The sequence below is a fragment of the Triturus cristatus genome, chromosome 2_1 (assembly GCF_964204655.1).
Source record: "Triturus cristatus chromosome 2_1, aTriCri1.1, whole genome shotgun sequence".
In the NCBI taxonomy this organism is placed as follows: Eukaryota; Metazoa; Chordata; class Amphibia; order Caudata; family Salamandridae; genus Triturus; species Triturus cristatus.
The window spans coordinates 647,266,643-647,286,837 of record NC_140581.1 but is presented as its reverse complement, the minus strand read 5'-3'; positions in this window follow the sequence as shown (position 1 = coordinate 647,286,837).

The following is a 20,195-nucleotide window of genomic DNA, read 5'->3' as shown; positions in this document are numbered from 1 at the left end:
GGTGCAGCAGTGTATGTTGGAGGTAATAGTCAGGCAATATAACATGAGCCTGAAAAGTCAGCAGGCTGCCATGTATATGCTCTGTCTTTGCAGACAAAATAGGTACCCTTAGCAGCTAAGAATGCAGGGGAAGACTGTGATGGAAAAACGTACGTTTCAGTACAGTCACTCTTCCCTAGTCGAGCTCTCGGATTCCTCCCATTCCCTTGTAAACAGACCTGACCTTGGTGGGGTACGACCCAAATCGGAGTCGAGCTTTTACGCTTGTTCTCACCCAAACTAATGCCATACTCAGTAGCATTCCAACCCATATAAACTCGTAACTCATCCTTGGGAATAAACGGAGTGTTATTGACATCTCTAACCATGTCAGTAATTCCCTTTACCAAGGCTCTATTAGCAGAGTTATACCTAGTGGAACGCGGAGGTCGCGGGGGATAGGTCTCTAGAGCATAGGCGAACATGGTCTGAAATGCCCAAAATGATCCATTATAACTAAAGGGCAGAACCAGATAGGGGATACCCTTGTTCATGGTATGTGGTATCAGACCACACACCCAGCAGTTTGTTGTATTTACTACTAGTTGGTGTTGGTGCAAGAGCTGAATGAAAGTGTTATTTATAAACTCAGAGCGTCGAGCTTGCTCATGTGCAGGAAAAGGGTGAAAAGAATGAAGAGAAACAACAGTCGGAGAAGCAGGAACATGGGGAGGCACTGTAGATGTGACAGGTGAAAAAATCAATTGGATACCAAAAACGATTCCGCCTACCAAAGTTATTAAAACAATCAGAAATGTCAGAGCGCATTGCATCATGAAACATTTGCTAGGCAAAATTTCATACAGTTTTGTCTTAATAGCATTTATGACGTTAGCTCGTCGCAGTTCAGGAAGCTCCATCTTCTACAACCGTTCGCAACGGATGGTTTGTACCTGTTAAAAATTGCCTCTGTCTACCCTGGGAGTTCCCAAAATAAACAGAAGAAACCGACCTTGTGTCTGGCCCCCTGCAAGTTAAAACAAGGCACACGTTACGACCCTACGGCAACCCAGATGGCTAGGTGAGAGAACAACAAAAACAAAAGGACAAAAATTATAGAGCAAACTTCCTGACTGAATGGAATGTGATAAGATCAAAACAGTTTTCAAATAGAAAGGTAATTATGCAATGTTATTGGTTCATAGAATGAGAACGTAGGTTATATCTGTACTTTCCGGGTCTTGTCTGATCTTGAAACAGCTGATCTGCAGGTGCAGTAATGTTCAAATCCACAGGTGGCAAATGTTCACTTTGTACAACACTCTGTTCAGGGTTCAAAGGAACAGTTCCTGGTGCAGTATCAGAGTTCTGTGTTTCAGTTCGTTTGTCCGTCATGTACTCTGCATCACTGAAGGGGACAAGCCTAGGAACAGGTTCTGTCTCGGATACACCAAATCCCTGTCTAACCCAGTTGTCGTAGGGGAGTGGGAGAGGCACACGCTTCGTATGGGTAGCGTGCACCCAATTTTTCCTGCCAGCCAGGCGTACAGCAGTTCTTGTGGCCAGGAGCACCTGAAACGGGCCCACGAATCTTGGCTGGAGGTTCCGGGTCCGTCCAAAGTTCCGCACCACAACCAGATCACTGGGTTTCAATGTGTGACCTGGACTCTCTGGCAGCTTAGGCAAGGATTCAAATACCTGTTGATGAATAAGACTCAATTTAGCAGTCAGGTCAAAAAGGTAATCAATCAACATTGGATATTCGATCTGTTTGAACTCCTTGGGCCTAGGGACTCCCCAGACATTAGCAGGGCGACCAAACACAATCTCAAATGGGCTAAGCCCTACTCGAGAGTGTACAGTCGCTCTGGTGGACAATAAAGCCAAAGGCAGTGCGTCTGGCCAAGATAAACCAATGGAAGCTTGGATTTTAGCAAGTTTCAGCTTCAAGGTACCATTGTACCCCTCAACCAAACCTGCTGACTGTGGGTGATTCGCACTATGGAATTTTTACTTAATTCCCAAACCCGCACACACACTCTGCATAACTTTCCCTACGAACTCACTTCCATTGTCCGACCATACAATCCGTGGCATACCATACCTGGGGAAGTACTCTTTGAGGAGGATTTTGGCAGTGGACATAGCAGTGTTATCCTTTAACGGATACGCTTCAATCCATCTTGAAAAAGCACAGACTACCACTAGGACATATTTGAGATTATTACATCTGTCCATGTGGATAAAATCCAACTGAATCACTTCAAAGGGACAAGAAGGGGGAGCAAAGTGACCAGCTGGGGTTGGGGTTCCCTTGCCAGGATTATGCATCATGCATACCATGCAATTTTTCACCACTCTCTCCGCACACTTAGTAATTCCATCGTTCTTCCATACTGGAGCTAACATCTTACAGATCCCTTTCGAACTGATGTGCGCCGCTCCATGCACCATCGTGACTACCGCAAGTACATACGCATCAGGTAGCATCCAACGCTGATGCTCAGACAAATCAATCCAACATCCACTCGAATCCATTTTACCCGTTTTCTCCTTCCATGCATTCTTCTCATTTTCAGTTGCTTCATTCTGGATTGCCTTCACACTTTCAATCGTATTCTCACACATTCCTGATTCAGCAATCCATCTTGCAGACGTCGCAACGTACATTCGGCTCATCATGTTCTTGGCCGTCTCTTTGGCGACCTCATCAGCAAACGCATTCCCACGGCCAACATCATCCGTAATCTTCCGGTGTGCACTGCATTTCACAATCGCAACTTCATTCGGTAAGGTCAGAGATTCCAACAGGTCATTGACTAACTGTCCATGTTGGATATTAGTCCCATGGGACGTGAGAAAACCTCTTTCTTTCCACAAGCGACCAAACTATGTCGTACGCCGAAGGCATACTGGCTGTCAGTAAACACATTCACTCTCTTTCCCTCAGCTAAAACACACGCTCTTGTCAATGCAATTAATTCTGAAGCTTGGGCAGAATTCTGACTCACTCTTGCAGTCTCGACAACCGTACTCAAAGTCGTAACTGCATATGCAGCCGTCACATCACCAGTCTGTAGCTTGAAACACGATCCATCGACATACAAAGTGCCATCTGGATCTAGTAACGGAGTATCTTTTAAATCAATCCTACCTTTTGTCTCTTCCTCAGTTCTAAAACAACAGTCATGGGGCTCTGAATCACTCGACTCCTGAGTAGTTGGCAACAGCGTTGCTGGATTCAATATGCTGCATCGCTTGATCTGAATGTGACTTGCCAAAAGTGTCAGCTCATAGCCTGATAGTCTGGCACTGGTGAGGTGCTGAGTTTTCGTTCGATTCATGAGTGTATCCACAGCATGTGGAACCATGACTACTAACATGTTGTTCATGACCAATCCAGCAGACTGTCGAATAGACACTGCAGCTGCTGCTGTAGCTCTCAAACAACTTGGCAACGCTCTGGCTACCGGATCTAATGTGGATGAGAAATACGCACAAGGTCGCTGTTTGTCACCAAATTGTTGCGTCAAAACACTCAACGCACAACCCTCTCTTTCATGGACATATAGTGTAAACGGCTTACTGTAGTCAGGAGTACCAACACAGGAGCTGAGCACAATGCATCACGCAAATCAGAGAAGCTCTGTTGACATTCATCAGACCATGGCAAAGGACTCGGAACACCTTTTCCAGTCAGAGCCACCAATGGTTTTGCCATGAGAGAAAAATTTGGGATCCATTGTCTGCAATATGACGTAATACCCAAAAACGCACGCACTTCTCTCTGTGTGCTTGGTACAGTCATCTGCGAAATTGCTTTAATTCTCTCCGGGGTCAACCTTCTTCCCTCCTTTGACAAAAGATGACCTAAGTAGGTCACTTCTTGGCAACAATATTGTAGTTTAGAAGGTGAAACCTTGTGATGTAAGTCTGACAAATGACGCAGCAAAGAAATTGTAGCTGTTTTGCAAGTTTCCTTGTCGTCAGCAGCCACTAAAAGATCATCTACATATTGGATCAGAGCAACACCAGGAGGAAGTACAAAAGCATCTAATTGACTTTTTAATGCTTGGCTGTAAATTGAAGGGCTCTCACAATAACGCTTGAATCTGAAACTACGACCACCTAAGGAGAAACCAAAAATATCCCTACTTTCCTCGGCTATCGGAATGCTGAAAAAGGCATTCTTCAAGTCGATCACTGTAAACCATGTAGCTGAGGCAGGAATCAACGTCAATAATGCAGTGATATCTGGGACCACAGGAAACTGTGGAACCACTATTTTATTAACCTCTCTGAGGTCAATCACAAATCTGTAGATTGGAGGTTTGGAAGGGTCAGTGCGTTTCAAAATCGGCAGAACAGGACTATTGCAGACATTTCCTCTAGTTTCTTCTATCACATCTTTCTGTATCAAATCTTGCACGATCAGTAAAAGCGCACGTTCACCTTCATTTGAAATCCGATACTGTGGGATTCGTGGGAATCTAACATTCGCCTTCAGACTCACCACATAAGGGGGAATTTCCAGAAGACCTACATCATTAGGACCAGTCGCCCAAAGATTATCAGGTAGAGAACGCAGCTCCAGTGGGAGTTTATCCATCGACAAGTACATTGGAGAGATGACTCTCTTACCCAACGTGAGCTGTACTCCCGAAGGAGAACAGTACAATGTTGCATGCAGGCGTTTCAACAGATCTAAACCAAGCAGATTCTCATTACAACCGGTCATCAGAATAAGGGGTGCTTCTAGTTGACATGGCCCAACAGAAATTGACAAAGGACCAGAAACAGGGTTGTGAACAGGGGCGCCTGAGAAACCTACTGAAATGTTCGTTAAGCCAGACAAAGGTGCGCCAGGGAGTTTTGCATGCATAATTGAACTTTTTGCCGCACCAGTATCCAACAGAAACGATTCAACCACGCCTGATGTAGCTACTGCGACATAAGGTCCACTCTGATCAACTGGAACTGATACTACTCCCTCTCTTTGCCTGTGGCTGTCCTAGTACTCACTTTGCTGAACTTCTTCACTACCTTCATAATAATCCTCAACATGGTACTGGGGAGATCTACCTGATTATGTAGATTATACATTTCGCTGACCGAAATAATTAGATGGGCGATCAGTCTGTGGAGGCATAGTACCACGTCCTCTACCTCTAAGAGCTTGCATAAACCCACCACGACCTCTCTGAGCTGGGACACCACTAGTTTGTGAGTGCAGAACTGGACACTCATTCTTATAGTGACCCTCCTTTTTACAATAGGCACACTGATTCCATGCTAACTGTTGTCGGGGAAAACCAAAGTCAAATCTTTGGGACATCCCTTGCTGGAATTGTGGCTGTTGCTGAAACTGGGGTCGCTGCTGTGAATCTGACTGATTCGAGCGAGGCGGATACGCCTGTTGCAAAAGAACTTTAGTTTTCAAGTCTTTTGTCTTCTTTTCTGACTTTTCCTTCTCTTCTTTTTCTCTATTTTCGTAATACTGAGCAGTTGCAAGTATCTGTGCTGTCGTCGACACCGCCCATGCACTCTCAGAATCCTTCAACTTGTTACTAAGCTCAGGCAATAAATTAAACACAAACTTGTCGACAAACAACCTCTGACCTCCCTCAGTACTCACATCTTGCCCACTGTGGTCTACGAAGGTCTCTTCAAATCTAGTGAAGAAGTCAGAGACGCTTTCGTCCTTCTTTTGCTTGCATGCTGATAATTTATCCCAGTTGACCCGTAACGCTGGCATCAGCGTTTTCATCAAATTGATTATTCTGCCAGGCAAAGCAGCAATCAGAGGCTCAGGTTTAGCACCACCAACTTGTTGTGCATCTGCCGCTACAATAGCTGGCCAATCACCTCCTAAGGCAACTTGGTGATTCTCATGGCGAATTTTGGCCCATATAGGCTGTGGCACTACATTGCCAAATAGCATTTCGATGTCTGCCAAATTCATGACGCACGCTTGAACTGTCTGGGTTAACTCTTTATAATACCCAGCAGGATTCTTACGCGGATCCGGCAACGCCTGTTTTACTGCTAATACTTCGGCCCACTTCCAAGGGATGTGTATCCACACTCTATGGAAATGTGCTGGAGCAGCTAAAATACCATTAGCCGCATCAGCTTGAACTGCTTCGCGCCATATCGGCGGAACTTCCCTCATCGGATACTGACCTCGCTTCTTCCTAGTAATCGGAGAACCATCAGAGTCCCTTGGTGCTCGAAGAGGAGAATCAGACCTGTATGCTAAAATCAGTTCTATCGCTTCCTTTACTTCCGAACCTATTACCATTCCTGCAGCGAACCTTTTCTGAATATGTATCAAGTCAGCGGGAACGGAATCTAAGTCATCATCATCCCATTCCTCACGCAAAAGGGAACACATCACGTCAAAGACATAACGCTGAGTTGGTTCATTCCATTGCATAAATGTATCCAACACTCTTCGTGCATCATACTTCACGGCTTTCGACATCCACCTAAGAGCTGTCTAATCTAATATTCCTCATTCCTGGAGACCAGGAAGCTGACTACGTCTCTGTGTAGAGTCAGAAACGGGTGTCTTAATTAAAGACCTGTAGAGAGGAGTTAAGATATTAGTTACAGAGTCAGTTATTTTCCGACGAACAGAAAGCGGAGTCAGAATGTTTACAGAGTTCGGGGACAAGGAAGCTGGAGCAGATGAAATTGTAGGGGTAGAAGTAGTAGGTAAAGCAGTTTGCGAAACGTCAGGCAAAGGCAGAATAGGCAACCCAGGTAGAGGGGGTGCCGGAGGAACATTAACCACAGGAAGAATAGGAGCTTGAATCAAAGGAAGAGTAACAACTATTCCAGGCTGACCAGCAGCCGGTTGCACAACAGGTGGTAACTGTGGTGCTGTAATACCCTGTGCATACGGTGGAGGTGATCTCAACAGATAAGACAACAGGGGATCCTTTTCAGAGTCCTCTATTGGCTTAGCAGGACACGATGGCAAGGCAGGGTAGCACTTGTCAATCGCCAAATTATGTTCTCTATTCGCTACCTCTATTGCTTTTTCAGTTTCGTTGACATGCAACTGCCTAGCAGACTGCATTAAAGTCAACCCTTTCTCTTTCTGTTCCTTCTTCATTTTTCTAATTTCTCTCTGTCTGGCTTCTTTACGCCAAAAGCGAAAAGAATCGAACATTGCCGGCCGGGCTTTCTTTTTAAACAACTTCACTTCTAGATTGTCTAGAATTTCAGTTTCAAAGCTACCATGTGGTGGCCAACTAAGGACACCATCTTTCCTGGTGTAACGGACCCACACTCCATTATAAGTGATAGGACCCACACCATGTTTACAATAGAGCTCATATGTAGGAGTTCCGATCGGAGGAACCGGACACGAGTCCTCCAACCGGGAATCCCTGTTGCAACTTAACCAGGACAGGAAACAATTACTACGGCTAGCCATTACAAACTAAGGACAAATTCTAACCAAAATGCGCAAAGAACTTAGGCCTACCAAATGAACCAATACCAAACCAAAGATTATCTTAACAAGAGCAACCAGTGATAATCTACAAATCCAAAACAAACGTATCCAGAGAACAAAAGGATTATCCGAACAAGAGCAACCAATGATAAATCCTTACAAGAGCAACTAAGAGCAACCAAACTGGGCGCGACCCACTTAATACTTAACTGAAATGTCGAAGACGTCACCAAGGAGAACCCGTCTACGTCTCGCCGTACTAAGGTCTGCACCTCGGGTCCAAGACAGGGCGACAGTCAGGGCAGCGGTCCTCTGTAGCCGTCTGGGAGCGGGAACCCTCGTGGAAGAGATCGTCGGGCCACTTTTACGACATACAGGGATCGATGAAGCGGGGTACCCCCCTCCGGAATCTTCACACGAAGCTCCTCGAAATCTTCAGGCTTTGGACCGGTACCGGTTGACATCGCCCCACATGGGCGCCAAAATGAGGTTCTGGACTTTCTTAGAGTCCAGAGGTGTCAGGGAAACAACACCCAAAAGACCCCTGAGTTCCTTCCTGCCTTGGTGCACAAATAAACAGAGACACGGGCTTCTCGATGGTGGCGTCAGAGACCAAGGTTTATTTACTGCAGGGACACAGAAGTCATAGGAACCACACAAAGGCAGAATCTAGGAGACTGTTCGAATTGTACAAAGTGGGTCGCTCCTTAAATACACCAAATATGTCTTCAGGCAGCATTGCAAAAATATCTTTCATGCCTAGCCCGGTATCCCAAACAAACAATAAACATATACTAAACGATACTTATTTGTAAGTTTCCAGTGTTCGATCAAGTCTTCATGTCAGTTTTCCATTCTTTGACCGATCCTCCCCATCATAAAAATTGTATCCTCCCCATAGTAAAAGCCCAGAAGGAGAGGAGCAGAGCCAGGTGTAAAAGATAGATAAGTAGGATAAGAGATGCTTGTGGGTCATAAACGGGCATGGCTACTGTCTTCGGCCTCCTAATCGTGATCAGGGCCAACGAACACAAGAACCAGTATAGCAGGATTGGCCTCAGGCAAGGGAGGCAGCTTCTGCCTAGTCACGCAGCATCAGCTTCCTTGGACTAAAGCTTACGTGTCCTTAACAAGGTGATTCAGCCAGGGTCATTGCTTGTCCATTGACTATGTGAGGGCAAGAAACAAAATGGATGCCGTATCTAAAATGGATGCCATGAATTTACAACAGAATGCCCTATTTCTCAGTGAATCCATGCTCGTAGCACAGCGAAAACACTATCACATACTAAATGGATCATTTACGGTTCACTGGTACCAAAATCGTGTCAGTACTACGATACCGAACACACGGGTTCGGATCGCTACAGAACCTCAATTTGTATTTTTGTGGCACAAAACAGTTTGATAAACCTGGTTCAGGTTAAGATGTCTGTATTAAACAACAGCTAAAACTGGCTCACACTGTAGTAGAATGTAGCCAGTGTAATCTAGAACATGGATTACAATTTTCTGGATTATTTGTCTGTTGGGATTGAGCCCAAATGGATTTCGATGGGAAACATCCACTACAACCAATCTATCACAACGCATGTTATTAGATAGCATGCCATTACAATGCAAAAGCCATTACAATGCACTGCCATCACAACGCATACCATTACAATGCATATACCTTTACCAGAATGCCTTTACAACAAATGTCATTGTAAAGGCATGAATGGTAAAGGTATATGTGTTTTTCATGTGAGTATAAGGTAAGCATATATGGTTTAGGGTGGGTATGGGTTTTGGGACAGCAAGGGTAATTTTAGGGTTCAGGGTCAGTATGGGTGTTGGGGTAGCAAGGGTAATTTTAGGGTTCAGGGTGGGTATGGGTTTTGGGGTGGCAAGGATAATTTCAGGGTTCAGGTTGGGTATGGGTTTTCGGTCGGCAAGGGTAATTTTAGGGTTAACGGTGGATATTGGCTTTGGAGTGACCAGGGTCATTTTAGGGTTCAGGTTGGGTATGGGTTTTGGGGTGGCAAGGGTAAGTTTAGGGCTCAGGGTGGGTAGGAGAATTGGGGTGGCAAGGGTCATTTTAGGTTTTAGGGTGGGTAGGGGTTTTGGGGTGGCAAGGGTCATTTTAAGGTTTAGGGTGGGTAGGGGTTTTGGGCTGGCAAGGGTCACTTTAGGGGTTAGGGTGGGTAGGGATTTTGGGGCGGTAAGGGTAATTTTAGGTTATAGGGTAGGTAAGGGTTTTGAGTGGTAAGGGTAATTTTGGGGTTTAGGGTGGGTAGGGGTTATGGGCTGGCGGGTCACTTTAGGGATTAGGGTTTTAGAGTGGGTAGGTGTTTTGTGGTGGCAAGGGTAATTTCAAGATTTTGTGTGGGTAGGGGTATTGGGGTGGCAAGGGTCATTTTAGGTTTTAGGGTGGGTAAGGGTGTTGGGGTGGCAACGGTAATTTTAGGGTTTAGGTTGGGTAGGGGTTTTGAGCTGGCAAGAGTAATTTTAGGGTTTATGGTGGGTATGGATTTTGAGGTGGCAAGGATAATTTTAGGGTTTAGGTTGGGTAGGAGTTTTGGGGTGGCAAGGGACATTTTCGGTATTAGGGTGGGTAGGGGTTTTGTGGTGGCAAGGGTAATTTTAGGGTTTAGAGTGGGTAGGGGGTTTGGGCTGGCAAGGGTCACTTTAATGATTAGGGTGGGTATGAGTTTTGGGCTGGCAAGAGTCATTTTAGGTTTTAGGGTACGGGACCACTGGCCCCCCTCCCGGGCCAATTTTGGCCCCGGGGACCCCATCCCCCAGGTCCGGCCCTTTGTGTTGGGGACCATGGGGGAGCCCCAATGCCCCCACGGTCGAGCCGGCTTCCCAGCTCCTGCGGGAGCCGGCATTGCTTTTGAGCAAGCCTTGCTCAAAAGCAATTCTGTTTTGCTTCATTGAAGCAAGAGCAGGTTTTCCTTCTCTCGCTTCAATGAAGCAAAGCAGTGTTTTCTATGACAGGGCGGGAGCTGTGCTCCCAACTTGTCATAGCAAACAGCAATGTCCAGGGGGTGGGCACCCAGGGACATTGCAGGAGCCGGCCCTGGGGGTGGCGGTCCCCAGGGCCATCAAAGGCTCCAGGAGGGGGACTGTACTGCCCCCCTCCCTTTGTCGAAATAGCCCCGGGGAGGTGGTGGTCCCTGGGGCTGGGGGTCTGCTACAGACTCCCGAATTTAAATAAGTATGTGCCCCGGGGAGGTGGTGGTCCCTGGGGCATGTGGGGGGCTCTCGCCCCAACACATCTATTTTTTTAAAAGCAAGAGCCCCGGAAGGTGGCAGTCCCCAGGGCTACGGGGGGCCCGTGCCCCCCGCATCCAATGAACAATGCCCCGGGTAGTGGTGAGGTTCTGGACTTTTAAAGAGTCCAGAGGTGTCAGGGAAACAACACCCAAAGACCCCTGAGTTCCTTCCTGCCTTGGTGCACAAATAAACAGAGACGCGCGCTTCTCGATGGTGGCGTCAAAGACCAAGATTTATTTACTGCAGGGACACAGAAGTCATAGGAACCACACAAAGGCAGAATCCACGAGACTGTTCAAATTGCAAGAAGTGGGTTGCTCCTTAGATACACGAAATATGTCTTTAGGCAACATTACACGAATATTTTTCATGCCCAACCCGGTATCCCAAACAAACAATAAACAGACATCAAACAATAATTAGTCGTAGGTTTTCGGTATTCGATCAAGTCTCCTTGTCAGTTTTCCATTCTTTGCCCGATCCTCCCCATCATAAAAATCGTATCCTCCCCATTGTAAAAGCCCAGACGGAAAGGAGCAGAGCCAGGTGCAAGGGATAGAAAAGCAGGATAAGAGGTGTTTATGGATCGTAAACAGGCATGGCTACCGTATTCGGCCTCTCAATCAGGACAATGGACACGAGAACTAGTATAGCAGGATTGGCCTCAGGCAAGGGAGGAAGCTTGATTCTGCCTAGTCACGCAGCGTCAGCTTCCTCGGGCTCGAGCTTACGTGTCCTTAACAAGGTGATTCTGCCGGGGTCATTGCTCGTCCATTGACTATGTAAGGGCAAGAAACAAAATGGATGCCGTATCTAAAATGGATGCCATGATTTAACAACAGAATGCCCTATTTCTCAGTGAATTCATGCTTGTAGCGCAGCGAAAACACTGTCATGCATATAATGGATCATTTACGGTTCATTGGTACCAAAATCGTGTCAGTACTACGATACCGAATACACGGGTTCGGATCGCTACAGAACCTCAGTGGCGGTCCCCGGGGCAGCGTGGGGGTTTGGGACCCCCCACGCATTCATTTAGCAGGCAGCCCCAGGGAGGTGGCAGTCCCCGGGGCTGCGGGGGACTCTGCAGGCTCCCGCTATTTCATACTGGCATTGCCCCGGGACCTGGCCCAACCCGGGGCGTCATTAAAATGAAGTGCAGGAGCCAGTGCTTTCTTTTTTTAATTTTTGGCAGGATTTGTGCACCCAGCGCGAATTTTGCCGATTCTTTTTTAAGAAAAAATACTTTTTTTGGCCCTGTGGGTCCCTGTGGGACCCCTGAGCAGGCCTAGGGGGTCAGGGTGTTTCTACCCTGCCCCCTTTTCTTGTCTTTTAACCTTTTGTTCACTGATTTCTTGTGACTCGGTTACCGAGTCACAAGATGGCTGCCAACACATTCTGGTGTAGAGTTTTGGCAGCCAATCAGAGTGAAGCTCGTGCCCGGGAGGAGTCGCGACTCCTCCTCGGTGCTCAGATATCGATATTATTATTTTTCTAATTTCTCAGCAACTACTGAACGGATTTAAACCATTTTTAAAAAAAAGGTCTCTTTCTGAACCAAGGGCTACCTTTTTGCCAAATTTGGTATAATTCTGTTCAGCAGTTCGGGCTTTAGCCTGTTCCAATTTTTCCTATGGAAATTAACATTGGGAAAACACGTTTTGGGACCCCCATTTTTTCTCGGCCCCTGCTGGACGAGTCACCCTGAAACTATCAAGACAAGAGTTGATCGGAGCACCCCATTAGTTTTGAAAATTTCGCGAAGATTTGTCAAATGGCACCAAAGTTATTGGCAAAACAAAAAACGATTTTCCTATGGAAACTAGGTTCTAACTATAACTACCTATTGGTGATAGCCAGTAGGTAATATATATATATAAAAATATATATATATATATATATATATTCACTGAAAAAACCATAGTTTTCCGGCCTGATATAGTTAGGAATTAGCATTTAAAAAACCTTAGAAATTCACTGAAAAAACAATAGGTTTTAGGGGTGTTATAGTTAGCTGGACATTTCACTCGAACAAAACCATTGAAATTCCTCTGATATAGTTAGTTGTACTAACTACATCTCGTGCGCCTGCAATCCACTGCTGATGATGTCACATATTACATCATTCATGACATGGTCAGTGACATCACTGATGACATCTCAAATGACATCACTGATGACATCACTGATGACATCATCCAAAGAATGTGGTTTGGTTCGTTATTTAAATATGTATTATATATATAGCATTTGCATTGAAGAATGAGTGGATATATAAATATAAATACATGGATGGAAGATTTAGTAGCAGTGTGATTGACTGTTTACTTGACTAATTTATAGTGTCTCACTAAATATATTGGATAGTGACTAAACTGTGTGAATATCTGTATCACTTTGTCAGTTGTTGTGTAAACTGCCGCACTAGTTGGTTACTAGCTACGTGAAAGTCTATATTATTTATTGATTAGTTAACTGAGTATTTGTATGGGAGAGTGAATGTGTGCGTGGTTCGGTGGGGGGTGTGACTGTCCAAAGATGTGTGAATAGTTGATTCAGTAGGTATATGAAGCGAAAACTACATGTTATAACAGTTGTTTGGGTGAGTGAATATCTTTATGGGTGTGGCGATGAGCAAATATATGTCTCAATGGTACATGTCCAACAAAGTAGAAAAATAAAAGCCAGTGTATGTGTCAGTTGTTGTATATAAATAAGTATACATAAGACTCAGTGATTGTATGAGTGACTGTATGGATAACTGTATAGTTGTAATAGTGATTTTAAAACACACTAAGTATGAGCTATTATCTATATGTATAGATGAAGTGGTGTTTTTATAAGTGTATAGCTAAGTAATAGTAAGTATGATCCATTGTTCGCATAAGTGAGTAGGATGACTTCATAAGTGATTAGAATGTGTGCTGGTGTGTAATGTCGATATACTTGTATAAGTATATTTGATAGTGTTCTATTGATCATTGACAGTATGTATGAGTGAATCTATAGGTAAGTGATTTGATGTGTGTTAGGCCTGGGCAAAAATTTCGTTCCGTTCGCGGAAATTGCGATAATTTGACATTTTTGCGTTCCGCGGAGAGCGCGAAAATGTCAAAAATTCCGGTTTCCGCAGCTTGGCGATAATTTGTTTCTTGCTCGCGCTGTAAAATAATACATTCTCGCGCGCGCGCGATCGCCTTACCTGAATCCCTGCGTTCGCCGACAAGTTTTCTTGATCCGGTCGCGTTCTCCATGAGATGTTGTATTGTTTTTAGCCATTTGCGCTGTCTCGCGACAGTTCGCGCCCGCAGTGACGTCATGCGTCGCGCGATCACGTCTTTCTTCTCGCGATCATGCACCGCCCGAACAACTCAAAACAAGATGGCCGCGCCCGCAAGCAACCACATGGGTAAGTTGGCGACCCGCAACCATGCAGAAAATCTTGCGAACATGCCGGAAAAAAACTTCCGCATCTTCGCGATATTTCTGCTTGTTTGCGATAATTTTAAACATTCTCGCGATAATTTGCGAAGGTTAATTCCGCAAATTCCGCCCACCCCTAATGTGTGTATAGATCTAGGAATCACTGAGTGGGTGTTTAGAAACTTGTATTGGTGTGTCAATGGTTTTAAATCTGGCACGCTCTATTTTACAGTGAGTGATGAAAGGGTATACTAGTGTATGATGAGGTATATCTGATTGTCACGTGGATGATGTCATCAGTGATGTCACTGACCATGTCATGAATGATGTAATATGTGACATCATCAGTGGATTGCGGGCGCGCGAGATGTAGTCAGTACAACTAACTATATCGGAGGATTTTCAATGGTTTTGTTCGAGTGAAATGTCCAGCTAACTATAACACCCCTAAAACCTATTGGGGCATATTTATAATAACTGACGCATCTCTGCATATCAGCAGGGATGTGCCAGTTATTTTGCGCCCCAGCTCCGCCACCATGGATGCGCCACATTTATAATGCGGCGCACCATGGGGCAAAAACGGCACAGATGCGTCACGCATCTGTGCCGTAAAAGTGGCGCATTGCTGGAGTTGCGTCGCAAGCCCGACGCAGCTCCAGCAATGCTCTGGGGGCCCTATCTGCACAATGCTGTGTCAATCCTTACGCCTGCTTCAAGCAGGCGCACGGTTTTGACGCAGCATGGGCTCAAAAGTGACTGAGTGAAATCTTGTAGATTTCACTCAGCCACTTTTAGGAGGCGTTCCTGCGTCGGAACGCCCCTACCTGCCCTGGAACGCCTACATGTGGCGCAGGGCTTTACAACGTGACGCATCTCCCAGATGCGTCACGTTGTAAATACCCCACACCATGCCCCAGGATTTGCGCTGCTGCTGCGTCACAAAAGTGATGCAACGGTGGCGTAAATGAGGCGCAAGTCAAACATAAATCTGCCCCATTGTTTTTTCAGTGAATTTCTAAGGTTTTTTAAATGCTAATTCCTAACTATATCAGACCTGAAACCTATGTTTTTTTCAGTGAATATATATATATATATATATACACATATATACATATATGTGGTTGTGGAAGTGTATGACTGAGTGGTTGTATGGATGAGTTATTAGCTGTGTAAGGGGCTGTATCTGTGAGTGACTGCCTGTATGAGTGGCCTTATGGAAAACTTAGTGGTTGTGGGAGTAGTTGTATAGGTGAGTCAATGGTTGTGTGAGTGGCTGTATAGGTCAGTGGATTGTTGTATGAGTGGTTATATAGATGAGTGAGTACCTGTATGAGTTGTTATATGTGTGAGTGAGTTCTAGTGGGACTGGCTCCACATGTAAGTGAGTGGCATGTGAGTTGTTGTATAGGTGAGTAAATATTTGTTTGAGTGGGTATATAGGTGAGTGAATTTCTGAGTGACTGTGGGACTTCCACTATGGGTGACTGAAGTGTTGTGATATTATCTGCATGGGTGAGTGAATGAGTGTGTGACAGCATGGGTGAGTGAATGGCTATATGAGTGGCTCTATAGGTAAGTGAGTACCTATGCAAATGGCTGTTTGGGTTACTGAGTGAGTGTATCAGTGAGTGTAAGGGTCAGTGAGTGTGTGTGTTAGTGGCTGTATGGCTGACAAAGAGGATTTATGAATAACTGTAGAGGTCAGTGAGTGGATATGTGAGTGGCTGTCTGAGTGAGTGAGTATGTGTATGTGTGAATGTGTGTATGAGTGAGTGAGAGGGTACATGATTGGCTATATGGGTGAGTTAGTACCTATGTAAGTGGCTGTTTGTTTTATTGAATGGTTGTGTGAGTTCTTGTATGGGACAGTGACTGCGTGTGACTAGCTATAATGTGTCAGTGGCTCTATGGGAGAGTAAGTGAATGCATCTGTTGTGTATGGTTGAGTGAGTATGTGAGTTGGTGAGTCTGTGAGTGAGGTAGTGAGTGTATGATAAACTGTGTGGGTGAGTTGGTGGCTGTGTGAGTAACTGTGCAGGTGAGTATCTCAGTGTGGCATTGGCTGTATAGGTGAGAGTGTGGGTATAAAAGTAGGTGTATGGGTGTGTGATAGGGTACATGAGTTGATATATGAAATAGTTAGTAGATGTGGGTGTAACTGTATAGGTGAGTGAGTGACTGTGTGAATAACCGTGTGAGTGAATGTGTCAAGGCCTGTTTGGATGAGAGAGTCGGTGCATGAGCAGCTGTATGGGTTTATGAGACAGTGTTTAAGTGGCTGTATGAGTGAGTGGGTACATGTGTGAATGATTGTACAAGAGAATAAGATGTTGTGTCAGTGGTTGTATGTGTGACTGAATGATTGTTTAAGTAGGTATATGAGTGACTGGGTATGCTAGTGGGTGCATGGATGAATGACTGCATGTGTTAGTGATTGTATTGGTGAGTACATGCATGCGTGCCTGTATGGGCGAGTAAGTGGGTGTATAACTAGCTCAATGGATGAGTGAATGGGTGTGTCAGTGGTTCTCTATATAACAGAGTGGATGAGCTGAACTATGGGTGAGTGAGTGGGTGTGTGATGGCTGAATGGATGGACAAGTCTGTGTGTGAGTAGCTGTACAAGTGAGTGAGTGCTAGCGCCAGTGGCCTTATGACTAAGTAAATGAGTGTGTGAGTAGCTGTATAAGTGAGTGAGTGTGTTTATAAGTGACTGTATGGGTGAATGTGTGCTAGTGTCAGTGGCTGCATGGGTTAGTAAGCAGCTGTGTGAGTTGCTGTATGGGAGACTGACCAATACTGTGAGTGTCTGTAGGGTTCAATGACTGCTAGTGGCATGTGGCTATATGAGTTAGCAAGAGGGTGTGTGAGTACCTCTATGGGTAACTTGGTGGTAGTTGTATGGGTAACTAAATGGGTCTGTAAGTCACTATATGAGTAAATAGGTGGGTCTGAGAGAAGTTGTCTGAGAGAGTAAGTGGTTGTGTGAGTTACTGTATGGGTGAGTGAGTTCCTGTGAGAGTACATTTTTTTTTTATAAAATAGGCAAAGCAAACTTATGGGAAATTAACCCAAGAGTACTTTACACTTAAAAATAATATCCATGGCTATGAATAAGCAAAATGTCTGTGGTAGGAAAAATGATTTGAGACATTTAATGACATTCAACAGCCCCTAGTATGGAAAAAGAAAAAAAAAACATATGTTAGTATTTGATATTCAACATACATTACTTTTGCTGTAACATTGTATTACAACGTAGTGAAAATATGTTTTCTTTTTTGCTGTCCTCAGATTTAATACTTCTTCCCCATAAACAGTGGTCTGTATGAAGCTTCATCTTCGAACAGTGGGGAAAAACAATCAATGGATTGTAAAAAAAAAAACATACATGCACTTTAATTTAGTGAAGCTATGCGTTACACTAACTACAATTATTTATTTCATGGCTTTCTGTAGAATTACTTTATTAATATAAACAAACCTAGGTTAAACATTATTCTTAAATTATATCTGGTACAATATTTGAAATGAATAGAAAGTACTGTTCAATTTTAGAGATCCTTCTGAAAACATCACCCCTTGTAGGCCAAGTGATGTTTAAATAATGGTGATCCACGTAGATGACATCCTATAGTGAAGATTTAATTACATAAAAAGTACATAGAAGTTTGGTTGATGAAATAAATGGGGCTGTTTCTTAGTTAATTGGATTATGTCCATTCAGTTTCTGACTTGAAGTAAATAGTGTGGTATTTAGAAGTGGTATTATATTCTTTGTGAAAAATAAAACTGTTAAATTTTGAAGAAGACTATAAAAATTGACTGAATAATTTCTAAAAGACTGATGAACAATATAGAAGAAGTACCGCACATCACTTTTTAATCCACAATTTCTCCCTAGAACTTTGGTTGAAGAAAGAAAAGATAAGAGTTTGGTAATTTGGAAGGAAATCTCACTTTAAATCTTATGTTCATGTCAGTACATTCTGTCCATCCAGTAGAAAGAACAAAACCTGGCTGTTTATGCAACATCTTTAAGGTATAACCTGTTCTTACTCAGTACCCTACTGCTCAGTGCTGGGAAGCCCTTGGATAGTCATGCGCTTTATAAAAAATCCATATTAGTAATAAATTGACAGTCTATTGTCCAGAGATTGTATTAATTCCTTTGTGAAAGATGGTAGCTCAAGTAGTAAAAGTTCTTCAGAAATTGATATTTGTAGAGCTTTAAAGTTTGTAATTTGAGTTTCTAATTTTGAAACGTCTCTTTGCATCATTGTAGCATTACTATAAGGTATTTTCCAGTTCTTGTGCAGATTAACGAAGAGATAACATATAATCTACAATTTGGTCAGGTCACATTTTGGCTAGCATTCTTCAACAATTTGTCAAAAGGCACACTTTTGAACCTTGTAATGTTAAACATGGAAAACACTCATAATTTATTATAGTACTAGATGAGTAATTAAAATATTTGCAGTCATGGTTACATGTGTAACTCTGTCTAAATAAATCATCAATATTTACATCTTCTTTTTCTAAAATTCCAAACATAACCATAATAAATTCTAATGCATTTTGTTTACTGTTCAGAGTAGACATCACATACCCACTACCTATATCTAAAAGATCTTGAATATCTGAAGAAGAATACATCACAGTTCTGTCAGTCAGTAAATATTGCAGCAGTGGAAGAGTGCAGAACACAATATTATCTGCTTTTTGTTTTATTTGGGTGACTAGATATTGTAAATGAAACAGTATATTAAGAACAACGTTTGCATAGCAGTTGATACCTGAACTGTTTACCAACTGGTAACCTGCAATATCTCTGTCATTTTCCTGTTTTCTCTTCTTAACAGTTTCTACTTTGTCCTTGTGTTCTTTCTTTTGTTCAGCATCTGTACCCTCTGTTGTAATCTTCTGCCCACCATGGCTTAAACAACTGTAAAAGAGCCAAATAGAAAAACTATCTTGTCTCTGGGGTTGGACAACTAAGCTTGCAGTGGTTAAGTGGATTCTCTTTGTTGTGTCTAAGCAAACACCCGTCACATCCAACTACTCCATATCCTCCTTCGCTTTTGTTTTCAGTTACATTATTTCTCTATGTGTAGCGCTGAAGAACTTCATAGAGATACATGTTTTGAAGAGGAACACTCCATCTTTGGTGGTAGGTATCCATCATGTTACTTTTCAGAATATTTCTACTTTCTAAATTGAATTCTGTGAGATACTATATTTCTGGGTAAGGCTTTAGTACACTATTTTGACTTTTTGCAAGGTCTAGGCTTTTCCACACAATTGCTCTTGACTTGGAGAACAAACTAGCTGAACTCAACCTGCACAAGCATCCATACGAACCTATTTTTCTGTCAGAAAGCATTTTCAAGCTGAAGCTCTACAATGGTTTGGTAAGAATAATTTCTGCAGAAATAACCACCTACAACTTCTTTATCTTTGTCTTCTCTGATTTTGTTAAATATGAAGTCACATAACGAGCAACAGTGATGGAGTTGTCTGTCACAATTTGTAGATCCATATTTGCATCCCACATCTTCAGAATCACAGGGTTGTAGTCATGAATATACTTGGAAGCCTCTATTCTTTTCAGGTTGCACGTATTTTTGTGTGATTTCTGTGTCAAGGTATGTCTGACAGCAGACAAAAAGCTTTTGACTCTTCCTTGTGAGCTGACAGGCCGTGGAATATCCAAAAAGACATCTTGTGTAAAAGTTTCCTTTGCATCTGTATTTTCGACTACAGTACTTTCCACATCTATGAGTTTGAAGCTCCTAGAACTTGTTTTCCCAAGCCGTTGTCAGCACTGTCATTTGGGATGGCGCAGGTCACATACTTTTGTATGAAAGACAAGACAGAGTTATCAGTGTCTATTCCATATTTTGGGGCATCCGTTACCCATAACAGCATGTAAATATTTGGAGCACCTCTAGCTTGATACACTTTGCGCCAAATAAAATCAGTTACGTCGCCAAAGGGAGGATTACTTTTATTGTAGATGAAAGCCGTCATCACTTAAAATCTGTGGTTGAAATATCTG